General features: G+C 45.6%; 1 pseudogene; it reads left to right on the forward strand.

Moving 5' to 3' along the window:
* Positions 1 to 7979: 7979 nt before the first annotated feature.
* LOC112239890 overlaps positions 7980 to 14239 on the forward strand; it is a 97163-nt pseudogene continuing 90903 nt past the window's right edge.

Consider the following 14239-nt stretch of genomic DNA (forward strand, 5'->3'; position numbering starts at 1 on the left):
AGGTCTGGGAAGCTGTGTGAACTGAATGTTGTCAGGCTAGGTCTGGGGAAAGTCTGACCAGAAGAGAGATCTGCAGTGCCATCACTCACCACCAGATGGAGCCTTATCACTGACTGCAGGACCAGGGGTGTGTGTGTGTGTGTGTGTGTGTGTGTGTGTGTGTGTGTGTGTGTGTGTGTGTGTGTGTGTGTGTGTGTGTGTGTGTGTGTGTGTGTGTGTGTGTGTGTGTGTGTGTGTGTGTGTGTGTGTGTGTGTGTGTGTGTGTGTGTGTGTGTGTGTGTGTGTGTGTGTGTGTGTGTGTGTGTGTGTGTGTCAGTATGCATCAGTCCCAGGTGACCTGTTAGTCATGCTTAAGAACCTGTTAGAAACAGACAGAATCTGTGAGAGACTTGTCTTATGAGTACCTTGACAGTGTTTTCTGCGTTTTACATCAGTAAACCAGATTAAGCCGTGTTATGAAGCTCTATTTGGTTTGATTTGAATTCATTACACATCTATTTTTTGCTTCCAATAACTCATAAAACAATTATAAAAGTGCTCTGTTGGTGAATCTGTCTGCTCTATCAAGCTGCTCTCTGTGTGTGTGTATGTGTCTATCTGTTCACTTTGTCTGGTCACTGACGCTAGAACCTCGAAGCGCAGTTGAGAAAGAAAAAGCCTTTAGTGTGTGTGTGTGTGTGTGTGTGTGTGTTTCCTGACCTCCTGTGTCAAGCCTATGTGCGCTTGTTAAAAAGTTATATATAATATACTTCTACCACAATCTCTTGACCTGTCAGTTGGATTTATTCTGTCAATCAGTCTCTCCAATCCAATCAGTCACCTTTAGAGGGGAGGAAGGCGTGACTAATGAGAGAGGGAGAGAGAGAGTGAAATACTAGTTCAGACTGAATGGCTTATCAATGCACTCAGATGGAAATAAATGAGAGAAGAGAATAAGGGAATACAAGAAGGAGAAGTAGACTGAACGAATAGCAAACAATAAGAGAGGAGAAAAGTGTGTGTGGTAGTCATGGCTACAGTGGTGAAGAGCATGAGAGAGGGATCACTTTGTAGGAACAATGAGAGGATGAGAAAGTGTGTGTGTGTGTGTGTGTTTGTACATGAGAGAGAATCTGTCAGTGTCACTTAGCCGAAAGGTTGCAGACAGCTGACTAAGTAAGAATATGTAACACCCTTTCAGATACACACACACACTCCACCCCCATGTACGCTCACACACTCTCCTCCTGTCTCACGCTGACACTGCAAAATACTAGTTAGCCTCTGAACTCCTCAAACACTTCCAAGTAGCATTAGTGACAGATCATCCCCAACAGATCATGGCAATGGCACCTCAACTTCAAAAAACCTCATACCCTGTTCAAAGGCACTTCAATCTTTTGTCTTGCCCTCTGAATGTCACACATACACAATCCATGTCTCAATTGTCTCAAGGTCTAAAAATCATTTTTTAACCTGCCTCCTCCCCTTCATCTACACGGACAGAAGTGGATTTAACAAGTGACATCAATAAGGGATCATAGCTTTCACCTGGATTCACCTGGTCTGTATATGTCATGGAAAGAGCAGGTGTTTTGTATACTCAGTGTATATCGCTTACTTACTTCCTCGTGTTCTTAATTCTATTTCTTGTGTGTTTTTGTTCTACTTGAGTTTTTATTTATTTGTTAGGGTACTACTGATATTGATTACTACATTGTTGGGAAAGACCAAGCAAGAAAGGCATTTCACTGTACTTTTCCACCGGACAATAAAAACTGCAAACACAGGCAGCACATGGTGAGGCTGCATCACAGCTGCATTAGTGGGCTTGTGTCAGCAAGTAGCAAGAACAAACTGGACATAGAAAATATATTCAGCTGCTTTGGGAGAAATAATCAGTGTTGATTTATGATCAAAAACCTGGAAGAATAAAGAAACAGATACTCAAATGGGTGATGAATCTGTTGACAACGTTTGGCAATAGAGAAGACTTCTATGACTGGCATAGTCACTGTATCAATTCATTCACTAAATCATTGGGAATTGGGAATTGACTATATTCACTACTGACATACTGTCAAATAGCTGTGGCTGTGTCTCCCTGTTCACTGACGCTATGACACCTAGCTCAAAACGCAGTATGAGAATGGAAGGGCCTTTAGTGTGTGTGTGTGTGTGTGTGTGTGTGTGTGTGTGTGTGTGTGTGTGTGTGTGTGTGTGTGTGTGTGTGTGTGTTACATGTAGTGTCCTTTCATTAAAAGGCGAGATGTTCTGCGCTGCTGTCTCTCCACTTAGATGGGAGCAGGAACACATTACGGAGAGCTCTCTCCCTCCATTCTCTCCCACTCTCACTCTCATCCTTCACTATATTTTCCCTACCTCTATTTCTCTCTCTCTCCCTCTCTTTATATTTTCTCTATCATTTCACTCTCTGTTCTCTCCTCCTTCTCTCTCTCTCTCTCTGTTCTACTTGATTAGGCTATCAGATAGAGAACAGAACGCTGGGCTGTGGCTGTGGCTGTATCCATCTGCATACAGTGATTAGTATGAAGCCCTGGGTGAGCCCACACAGCTCTCAGGCCACTAATGCAATCACAACCATTAGGATATGATGGAAGCTGTGGAGCTCAGCTATTACTGACTGTCTGATGGACTGAGGCCCTGTCTAGTGCTTTATTGAGGAGGTCCTATACTTCACTTGCTCATCAGTTCACATTTGATCTGTGGCCATCTGCTCAGTGCCACTGTTTGTTCGTTGTGACGACTTAGTCAAAGGTGCTGGAACATGAACATGATCATTCAGGATTAGTTGTTAAGGCCTGTGACAAGATTAGAAGGAAAGAAGGGAGGATGCACTTGAACGGACCTTGCACCAACAACACTGTGTGCTTGTGTGTGTGTTTGGGGAGTACTAGTGCCTCTCATCACCCTTGTAAAGGTTAAGGGGACTACGAGAGATGGAGAGATTGGAGGAATGAAAAAGACAGAGGGAGAGTGAACGAATGTGTGTGTGTGTTTTATGGCCGATCGGATCCATGGATGGGCTGATCTCTCTCTCCCTTCTGTCTATCTCCCCTTTCTCTGTTTCATAGCTAAATCCGTATGTAATTTGCTGTCCTTACAACACAACGCTGTGTTGCTTTGTACACGCTTTTATAGACAGAGAAGGGGGATAATGAATCTGTATACTGTGGGGTTGGCATAGCAACTGCCTTTCCAACCATTATTGCTCTATGTGTTGTATTATTCCTGTGTCACATCTGTTTCACACCATGTCTGACATATGCTTCAGAGGTGTGGCTTAACCTTTCCAATACAAAGCACCCAAATCACTTTTTCTCAAGGTCTACACCAATCTCTCCATCTTTTTTGCAGACCCCTAACCTTTATGGGGGTCATAGGTATCCCCCTCCATCTTTCTGTCTTTCCCAATTTCTCTCTTGATCACTCACCTCTCCCCACCTCTCTCTGGGCCAGCCCTCTCCTTCTGGGCCTGCCCTCTCCTTCTGGGCCTGCCCTCTCCTTCTGGGCCTGCCCTCTCCTTCTGGGCCAGCCCTCTCCTTCTGGGCCTGCCCTCTCCTTCTGGGCCTACCCTCTCCCTCTGACCACTGATTGCCTCCGTCTAGTTTGTCTCTCTCTCTCTGTCTGGTAAAGTTGTATGGACAGCGGCGTCCCCTGACATCACTGTCTTCTTCCTGGGATGTCTCTCTCTCCCCGTGACCCTTAACATTTCCCCGAGGCTTTTATTTTGGTTGCGCGATCGGGACCCGACCCGCCACTCTCCCACGGTGACCTGTCGCCCTGACCCCAGAGCATCCTCACTTCTCCACACTCCTCTCTCTCTCTCTGTCTCTCTCTCTCTCTCTTTCCTCTCCTGTCTCTCTCTCTCTCTCTCTCTCTCTCTCTCTCTTCTCTGTCTCTCTCTCTCTCTCTCTCTCTCTCTCTCTCTCTGTCTCTCTCTCTCTCTCTCTCTCTCTCTCTCTCTCTCTCTCTGTCTCTCTCTCTCTCTCTCTCTGTCTCTCTCTCTCTCTCTCTCTCTCTCTCTCTCTGTCTCTCCTCTCTCTCCCTCTGTCTCTCTCTCTTGTCTCTCTCTCTCTCTCTCTCTCTCTCTCTCTCTCTCTCTCTCTCTCTCTGTCTCTCTCTCTCTCTCTCTCTCTCTCTCTCTCTCTCTCTCTCTCTCTCTCTCTCTCTCTCTCTCTCTCTCTCTCTCTCTCTCTCTCTCTCTCTCTCTCTGTCTCTCTCTCTCTCTCTCTCTCTCTCTCTCTCTCTCTCTCTCTCTCCTCCCTCCCTCCCTCCCTCTCTCTTTATCAAGCTGTGAATTCAGTGACATCTGCTCTCTTTCTCCATACCTCTCTGCCCGTCTACAAACTGCCATTTAATATTATCATGACTGTTCAGTTCACTGTTAAGGTCCGGAAGTTTTTCCCCCATCGTCTCCATTACCATGACTACGGTCGGTCGGCGATGAGGCACTGGCTGTGATACAGGGAAGGAGAGTTGACATTTGGCAGGTGCCGTAATAATTTAGAAATCCGTTGGAATCGTACCCCAGACGACATGATGCGCTTTACTATCTGCAATATTCCCTAATCGCAAAGAAGATTATTAGGCTACAGGGAGAAAAGGTGCTGTCACATTTCATAATCTTCTCCTACACAACACAATTCCACGCTCGTGTTATTCCCTCATCCGGTTAGAGCGCATAGGCTTAATATTCTATTAAGAAAAAGCACAATATGGAAAACGCATGAGAGTGTGTATAGCCCCCTACACTGGGCATAATCATAGGCTCATGGTTGAAAATAAGATCATTACTTAGATAATATGCTATGACATCAAAAGTCTGAAGGCTGGTTGAGGTAGACTATGTGGAGGAAGAACTAGACTGTAACACCATATACTATCCTATCAGCCTATAAGCATGGCTCAATCTAGTAACATTTATATTAGAGCTTATTGTTTTGCATATAAATGGACCTGCAATCTGATGATAGGCTAGGAGGCATAGCCCTATCATTAGCATCATGCACTATAGCCCTATCATAAGCATCATTCACTATAGCCCTATCATAAGCATCATGCACTATAGCCCTATCATAAGCATCATTCACTATAGCCCTATCATAAGCATCATGCACTATAGCCCTATCATAAGCATCATGCACTATAGCCCTATCATAAGCATCATGCACTATAGCCCTATCATAAGCATCATGCACTATAGCCCTATCATAAGCATCATGCACTATAGCCCTATCATAAGCATCATGCACATATAGCACTATCATAAGCATCATGCACTATAGCCCTATCATAAGCATCATGCACTATAGCCCTATCATAAGCATCATGCACTATAGCCCTATCATAAGCATCATGCACTATAGCCCTATCATAAGCATCATGCACTATAGCCCTATCATAAGCATCATGCACTATAGCCCTATCATAAGCATCATGCACTATAGCCCTATCATAAGCATCATGCACTATAGCCCTATCATAAGCATCATGCACTATAGCCCTATCATAAGCATCATGCAGTATAGCCCTATCATAAGCATCATGCACTATAGCCATATCATAAGCATCATGCACTATAGCCCTATCATAAGCATCATGCACTATAGCCCTATCATAAGCATCATGCACTATAGCCCTATCATAAGCATCATGCAGTATAGCCCTATCATAAGCATCATGCACTATAGCCCTATCATAAGCATCATGCACTATAGCCCTATCATAAGCATCATGCACTATAGCCCTATCATAAGCATCATGCACTATAGCCCTATCATAAGCATCATGCAGTATAGCCCTATCATAAGCATCATGCACTATAGCCCTATCATAAGCATCATGCACTATAGCCCTATCATAAGCATCATGCACTATAGCCCTATCATAAGCATCATGCACTATAGCCATATCATAAGCATCATGCAGTATAGCCCTATCATAAGCATCATGCACTATAGCCCTATCATAAGCATCATGCACTATAGCCCTATCATAAGCATCATGCACTATAGCCCTATCATAAGCATCATGCACTATAGCCCTATCATAAGCATCATGCACTATAGCCTATCATAAGCATCATGCACTATAGCCCTATCATAAGCATCATGCACTATAGCCCTATCATAAGCATCATGCACTATAGCCCTATCATAAGCATCATGCACTATAGCCCTATCATAAGCATCATGCAGTATAGCCCTATCATAAGCATCATGCACTATAGCCCTATCATAAGCATCATGCAGTATAGCCCTATCATAAGCATCATGCACTATAGCCCTATCATAAGCATCATGCAGTATAGCCCTATCATAAGCATCATGCACTATAGCCCTATCATAAGCATCATGCAGTATAGCCCTATCATAAGCATCATGCAGTATAGGCCTGTGTGTGTTATTATGACTCTTGATGTAGGCTCTCAGCAGTGGTGTAAAGTATTGAAGTGAAAATACTATAGTTACTTAAGTAGGGTTTTTTTGCATCTGTACTTTACTATTTATATTTTGTACTTTTACTTTACTACATTCCTTAAGAGAATAATGTACTTTTTACTCCATTCATTTACCCTGATACCCAAAAGTACTTATTACATTTGGAATGCTTAGCAGGACAGGAAAATGGTCCAATTTATGCACTTATCAAGAGAACATCCCTGGTCATCCCTACTGCCTCTGATCTGGCATACTCACTAAACACAAATGCTTCATATGTAAATTATGTCTGAGTGTTGGAGTGTGCTGCTGGCTATCAGTAAATAAAATTGTGCTCCCTGGTTTGCTTAATATAAAGAATTTGAAATTATTTGTACTTTTACTTTTTGTATATTTTAGCAATTGCATTTACTTTGATACTACTTAAGTATATTTAAAACCGAATACTTTTAGACTTTTACTCAAGTAGCTTTTTACTGTGTGACTTTTACTTGAGTCATTTACTATGAAGATTTCTTTACTTTACCTCAAGAATGACAACTGAGTACTTTTTCCCCCACTGGCTATCAGATAGGTGGGCTAACAGCCGCTCCTCCGTCAAACTCTGATTGGGAATAGGCCTATTATTACGCGTCTCTAAGTCTCCGGTGTCGCTCTGCAAACTCAGCACCTTCATTTCCCTCATCCTGATTGCGATGTCTTATATCGGACTGACCACGGACAATTTACCCCACGAGAAGGTAGACTCCAGTTGCCTAAGTGACCACAATCAGAGTCCGCAGGAAATTTACCGGATGCGGCCACTTAGCAGAGGCGCACCCCTCTATATCTCCCACTCTCTTGACTATTGAGCTCTCCTTGTTGTCTTTGTTCACTCGTGAACAGTGAATTGTTGTCGAGCAATGACCCGTTTTCCAGCATTCAATTAGGCCTATCTTAATTTGACAGCGTTAGTTGATATTAGCTTAAATGTCGAAAAGCCTATTGGTTTTCACCTGTAGCTGTCTAATTCTGCCCGTCAAAATAAGACTTGTCTGTTGTTCTTGTCTGTGTATGTCTTTGTTTATTGTAAAATATATATATATATATATATATATATATATATATATATATATATATATATATATATATATATATATATATTAGAAAATAAAACATGTTTTTGTATACAAATAAAAAAACGTGTTCACCTATGCTCGAGCTGCTGAATAATAAGTACAATAAATCAGTTGTGTGTTGGCAACTCCCAAGAACGAATGAATTCCGCACGCTGTCAGAGAGGATGTAGGCTATATGACACAGTTTCCCGGAGAACTGTGAGCAAATGTAACAGTTGCATTACATAAACTAGTAGTAATATTAGCCTATGTGATCATGATCCATACTAGCGTAATATAATTTATATTAGATTTATTATTATGGGGTTCAACGGGAAAGAACGTCTGGATGGCGTGATAAAAATGTGTTTGTAGTTTTTCTTGTCTTCATAATTACCCAGTGACTGTCCAATGAGAATTACAGGGAGGGGAGGCAGAGAGCGAGAGCAAGCGAGAGAGAGTGAAGTTGAGAGAAACATATTCGGAGAGACAGTGTGAGCGATAGAATGAGTGAGTGAGGTAAAGGAAGAGTTGCATAGTAAATCATATTTGTCATTTATAGGCTACCTTTCTCTGTTTAGCATAGCATGTTTGCATGTAGATGTCGAGTAGTCTAGCGATTCAGTTATTTTATATGGTGAGAATGCTGACGGAGATTTTCATATCAACAGTAGGTTCATAATATAATCATGAAAGATTATTCAGTTCTTTCATTTTTAAGGACATTTGAAATAATCGATATTCGTGATATCAATTCATTGATCCATGGACTGACGGAGATAAAGACTGGTTGATTTTACAACGGCGAATTGAGGGAAGGAATCATCGAGCACAGAGGGAAGGAAGGGAACCAGTGAATTATTTGGGAGAAATCAAAGCGCTCCGTCTCCTGTGAGGACCTGTCGCTGGTCTCGCACCTAGAAGAAGGGGAGCAAAAGATGATGGAATGGCCGTGACAACATGAAAAAGAAAAAGTGTGGGGGTCTATTTTCATCCAGCCAGTGATTCAACACGACTGACCTGGGGACAGAGAAGGGGAAGAGAAGGTAGGAGGAGGAAGAGAGAGAGAGAGAGAGGGGGTTTTGGGGAGAGAAAGACAAAGAATGCATGGTGTCTGGGTGTGAGATAATCTGTGAGATTTTAGGAAGGTAGTTTAAGAATGAATAAAAGTGAATTGAAAGATCCTTGCCATGTAAGCTATAGGATACATATAAACACAGATTTGACAGAAGCATGCATTCTAGGGGATCAGTATTCAACTGTGCTCAATAAAGTCAATACTTTGAAAAGAATCATTTTTCACTAATGATCGGATTTGCCTTGTACACGTCCAGATAATTTGCTATAGTCTATCCTATCTGAACTTCTCATCCATCATGTGCTCCCTCTCATCCACGCCTCCCTTCCTCCATCTCTCTCTCTTCCTTCCTCTCTCCATTGTTTCATAATTAAACACCATCTCTCTTCTAATTCTAATGTTTCTTCTGTACTTCTCTTTCCATTTTTCTCTCTCCTTTTCCTCCCTCTGTCTCTCTGTTAGGTAGAGAGTGGCCTGTTGCCCTCCGGCCCCCACCATGGAGCCCCCTCCCTCTCTGAGCTTGACTCTCCTGGGAGGCAGTGAGGACGAGGACCCGCGGTTCCCCCTCCCTCTGAGTGGAATCTCCCACTCCTCCATGACCGGCAACTACCCGGGATCAAACCACTCCAACCACAGGGGGGGATCCAGCCTGGACCGGCTGAATGGGTCCCCCACTACACCTAACATGCCCAAGGCCTCCCTCCCCAAACTGCCTCTGTCCTCAGTGGGGGGTCAACCCCTGCCCCCACTCCCCAATGCCCTTCACCCTACCAGCACCCCTCTGTCCTCGTGCCTGGGTTCCCAGCACAGCCTGAGTGGAGACAACTCCCCAGTCTACAACGCCCTCTTTTACTCCTCACACTCCCCTTCCATGGAGAGAGAGAGGGACAGGGATAGAGAGAGGGACAGGGATAGAGAGAGGGGATGTAAGCACCGTCAGGCCAGCCCGCTGGTCCATCGGAGAGACAGCAACCCTTTCACAGAGATCGCCATGAGCTCCTGTAAATACACAGGCGGCGTGATGAAACCTCTCAGTCGCCTCAGCGCCTCCAGACGCAACCTCATCGAATCAGACAGCGGCAGTGACACCAAAGAGGGCGGGGCAGCACCTGTTACCGGCACAACTGCCATTGGAGGGCGGGACCGGGACAGAGAGGCTCCACCCACTTCCTCATCCTTGCCATCCTCCAATCAACCAACCCAGAATCCTCCAGAGATAGTGATCTCATCAAAAGAGGACTCGCCCTACGCGAGGGGTTATGATATCACCGACTCATCCTCCAATCAGATGTCAATATACCATCAGAACCACGCCTTGGTGGGGAGTAGGGGAGGTTTAAGCAGTGCAGGGGGCACAGGAGGGGGGGTAGGGGGGAGCAGGCAGGGAGGTGTAGGAGGTGTTGGGGCTGTAGGGCCGAGGGGGAGCTGCGCCAAGGCTTCTAGTTCTAAACGTAAGAACCAGAACATTGGTTATAAACTGGGCCACCGGAGGGCGCTGTTCGAAAGAGGAAGAGGCTGAGCGACTACGCACTCATCTTTGGAATGTTTGGCATCGTCGTCATGGTGATTGAGACAGAGCTGTCCTGGGGCGTTTACAACAAGGTGAGCCGAAGGGGAGGGGTTCATCTGACCCAATGGGTGTGTCCACTGTCATGGTGCTGTAGGCTCAAAAACGGTTGTCCAATAACTTGTCCAGTTAGAATAATGATTTCTGTTTTCCATTTCAGAATGTTTTCTCATTTGTATCTGCTGAACTTAATGGGAGAAATGGTTGGCTTTGCGGGCTGTGTGATTGGTGGGGTAGTGGGCAGTAGTAGTGTTTGGGTCAGTATTTGGTAGGGTAGTGGGGGTAGTGTTTTTATTTTATTTTTTTAACCTTTATTTAACTAGGCAAGTCAGTTAAGAAAAAAATCTTATTTGCAATGACGGCCTAGGAACAGTGGGTTAACTGCCTGTTCAGGGGCAGAACGGCAGATTTGTACCTTGTCAGCTCAGGGGAACTTGCAACCTTCCGGTTACTAGTCCAACGCTCTAACCACTAGGCTACCCTGCCGGGGGTCAGTGATTGGTGGGTTAGTGACTCCTGGGCAGGGAGGCAGTAAGTAGCTCAGCTGTTGGGTATGGGTAGTGTGTTTGGGTCAGTGTGAGGCAGTAGCAGCAGTAGAAGTAACAGCAGTAGCAGTAGCAGCAGTAGTAGTAGAAGTAGCAGCAGTAGAAGTAGCAGCAGTAGCAGCAGTAAAATTAGCAGCAGTAGCAGCAGTAGAAGTAGCAGCAGTAGCAACAGTAGAAGTAGCAGCAGTAGAAGTAGCAGCAGTAGCAGCAGTAGAAGTAGCAGCAGTAGCAGCAGTAGAGTAGCAGCAGTAGAAGTAGCAGCAGTAGCAGCAGTAGAAGTAGCAGCAGTAGCAGCAGTAGCAGCAGTAAAAGTAGTAGAAGTAGCAGCAGTAGAAGTAGCAGCAGTAGCAGCAGTAGAAGTAGCAGCAGTAGCAGCAGTAAAAGTAGCAGCAGTAGCAGCAGTAGAAGTAGCAGCAGTAGCAGCAGTAGAAGTAGCAGCAGTAGCAGCAGTAGCAACAGTAGCAACAGTAGAAGTAGCAGCAGTAGCAGCAGCAGCAGTAGCAGCAGTAAAAGTAGCAGCAGTAGCAGCAGTAGAAGTAGCAGCAGTAAAAGTAGCAGCAGTAGAAGTAGCAGCAGTAGAAGTAGCAGCAGTAAAAGTAGCAGCAGTAGCAGCAGTAGAAGTAGCAGCAGTAGAAGTAGCAGCAGCAGCAGCAGCAGTAGCAGCAGTAAAAGTAGCAGCACTAGCAGCAGTAGAAGTAGCAGCAAAGCAGCAGCAGTAAAGCAGTAGCAGCAGTAGCAGCAGTAGAAGCAGTAAAAGTAGCAGCAGTAGCAGCAGTAGAAGCAGTAAAGTAGCAGCAGTAGCAGCAGTAAAAGTAGCAGCAGTAGCAGCAGTAGAAGTAGCAGCAGTAGCAGCAGTAGAAAGTAGCAGCAGTAGCAGCAGTAAAAGTAGCAGCAGTAGCAGCAGTAGAAGTAGCAGCAGCAGCAGCAGTAGAAGTAGCAGCAGTAGCAGCAGTAGCAGCAGTAGAAGTAGCAGCAGTAGCAGCAGTAAAAGTAGCAGCAGTAGCAGCAGTAGAAGTAGCAGCAGTAGCAGCAGTAGAAGAAGCAGCAGCAGTAGAAGTAGCAGCAGTAGCAGCAGTAGCAGCAGTAGAAGTAGCAGCAGAAGCAGCAGCAGCAGTAGAAGTAGCAGCAGTAGAAGCAGTAGCAACAGTAGCAGCAGTAGAAGTAGCAGCAGTAGCAGCAGCAGTAGAAGTAGCAGCAGTAGAAGTAACGGCAGTGAGAGGTTACTGATACCTCATCTGTCTGGGTAATGGTGAGTGTAATAAGGCTAGCTGGACTCTCTCTCTCTCTACCTCTCTCTCTACCCCCCCCCTCTCTCTCTCTCTCTCTCTCTCTCTCTCTCTACATCTCTCTATCTCTCTCCCCGCTACCTCTCTCTCTCCCCCTCTATCTCTCTCCCCCCCCTCTCTCTCTCTCTACCTCTCTCTATCTATCTCTCTCCCTGCTACCCCTCTCTCTCCCTCCCCCCTCTCTCTCTCTCTACCTACCTACCTACCTACCTATCTCTCTCTCTCTCTCTCTCCCTGCTACCTCTCTCTCTCTCCCTCCCTCTCACTGTCTCTTCCTCTTACTCCCTGAAGAATCCTGTCTCGCTTTCTTGCTTTCCTCTTTCTTCTTGATATTCTTGGTTTGAATTTCTTTCTTTCTCCTCTTTTTAATAGCCTGAGGGAAACTGCCTCCCTTCTTCATGCTCCATCTCTCTGCTCCTCTGTTCTTCCAGTGGTACACCAGGGGAGTGTGATCGGCAGTGAGGATGGAGGAAGAGAGAGACAAATAAAAGGCTGTAGAAAGAGAGAGAAAAGGAGAGGTGATAATGAAAAGGCTGATTTAGGTTTTTATCCCAGCTCCAGACAAGTCTTCTCTTCTATGAATCAGACACCATTGTGTGTCACAACTCAAACATACATGGATCAGCATGGACGCCATTGTGTGTCAGATGCTTTTGTTTAAGAAGTCAATTCTAATTTCATAAACAGTAGAGGGATTTGTAGTATCAAAGCATCTTGCGAATATTTATCGGAGCGGATGGCATTGAGCATGTGGAACCGATGTGTGGTGCGCGCTAATAGCATTTCAATCGGTGACGTCACTCGCTTTGAGACCTTGAAGTAGTGGTTCCCCTTGCTCTGCAAGGGCCGTGGCTTTTGTGGAGTGATGGGTAACGATGCTTCGTGGGTGACTGGTTCGCTCCTGGGTCGGGGTGATGGGATGGACTAAAGTTATACTGTTACATGTGTGTGCGAGCATGCCTGTGTGTGTGTGTGTGTGTGTGCGGACATCTGTGTGTGTTTGTGTGTTCGTGTGTGCCATCAGTGTGACAAACCCAAGTGTTAGTTGATGGATGAGTATTGATCCTAACAGGGTTTGAGTGCAGGAGACACTATTACATTGTGTTTTCATGTCTGGATGGCAACGACTAGGGAGCTTAAACAGACTAGCTACCTGCAAAGAGAACAAACAGACTGGCTACCAGGCTAGAGAACAAATAGACTGGCTACCAGGCTAGTGCTTAAACAGACTGGCTACCTGGCTAGAGAACAAACAGACTGGCTACCGGGCTAGAGAACAAACAGACTGGCTACCAGGCTAGTGCTTAAACAGACTGGCTACCTGGCTGGAGAACAAACAGACTGGCTACCGGGCTAGAGAACAAACAGACTGGCTACCAGGCTAGTGCGTAAACAGACTGGCTACCTGGCTAGAGAACAAACAGACTGGCTACCGGGCTAGAGAACAAACAGACTGGCTACCAGGCTAGTGCGTAAACAGACTGGCTACCTGGCTAGAGAACAAACAGACTGGCTACCGGGCTAGAGAACAAACAGACTGGCTACCGGGCTAGTGCTTAAACAGACTGGCTACCTGGCTGGAGAACAAACAGACTGGCTACCGGGCTAGAGAACAAACAGACTGGCTATCAGGCTAGTGCGTAAACAGACTGGCTACCTGGCTAGAGAACAAACAGACTGGCTACCGGGCTAGAGAACAAACAGACTGGCTACCGGGCTAGTGCTTAAACAGACTGGCTACCTGGCTGGAGAACAAACAGACTGGCTACCGGGCTAGAGAACAAACAGACTGGCTATCAGGCTAGTGCGTAAACAGACTGGCTACCTGGCTAGAGAACAAACAGACTGGCTACCGGGCTAGAGAACAAACAGACTGGCTACCGGGCTAGTGCTTAAACAGACTGGCTACCTGGCTGGAGAACAAACAGACTGGCTACTGGGCTAGAGAACAAACAGACTGGCTACCAGGCTAGTGCGTAAACAGACTGGCTACCTGGCTAGAGAACAAACAGACTGGCTACCGGGCTAGAGAACAAACAGACTGGCTACCCGGCTAGTGCTTAAACAGACTGGCTACCTGGCTGGAGAACAAACAGACTGGCTACCGGGCTAGAGAACAAACAGACTGGCTACCAGGCTAGTGCGTAAACAGACTGGCTACCTGGCTAGAGAACAAACAGACTGGCTACCGGGCTAGAGAACAAATAGACTGGCTACCGGGCT

The sequence above is a fragment of the Oncorhynchus tshawytscha genome, linkage group LG03 (genome assembly GCF_018296145.1).
Source record: "Oncorhynchus tshawytscha isolate Ot180627B linkage group LG03, Otsh_v2.0, whole genome shotgun sequence".
Taxonomy (NCBI): Eukaryota; Metazoa; Chordata; class Actinopteri; order Salmoniformes; family Salmonidae; genus Oncorhynchus; species Oncorhynchus tshawytscha.